Genomic DNA, 376 nt, shown 5'->3' with positions numbered 1-376 from the left:
CTTTGGCACATATCGGGTGAGCCGCGCGGATAAGCCCGGCGCGCGGAGGAGGTCGAGAGTCAATTAAATACAGGAACGGGAATAATAATAAACACCCGATATGCAAGCAATAATTTGCTCTCCTCTCAAATTAAGACGCGGCCCCTTTCGGCTTGCAGACGCCAACACTAGACACTGACTGCAAACCGCGTGGATCCGCATAACGTCAGCCCGGGGGGGGGGGGTCATGTCGGTTTACCCCGCTGCCCTGACCCCTCCCCTCCTCGCTCGCACCCCCTAGCTCACCGCACCGCGCCGCTCCCCACCACTGATTTGTTTCGAGTGCATTCTCCGACGCAATAAAACGCACCGCGAGGGTTGCGTGTGGGGGGGGGAC

This window comes from Frankliniella occidentalis, unplaced genomic scaffold (assembly GCF_000697945.3).
Source record: "Frankliniella occidentalis isolate FOCC.00 unplaced genomic scaffold, Focc_3.1 Scaffold185, whole genome shotgun sequence".
In the NCBI taxonomy this organism is placed as follows: Eukaryota; Metazoa; Arthropoda; class Insecta; order Thysanoptera; family Thripidae; genus Frankliniella; species Frankliniella occidentalis.
The sequence above is the reverse complement of the archived record's forward strand: the minus strand, read 5'-3'. Positions refer to the sequence as shown.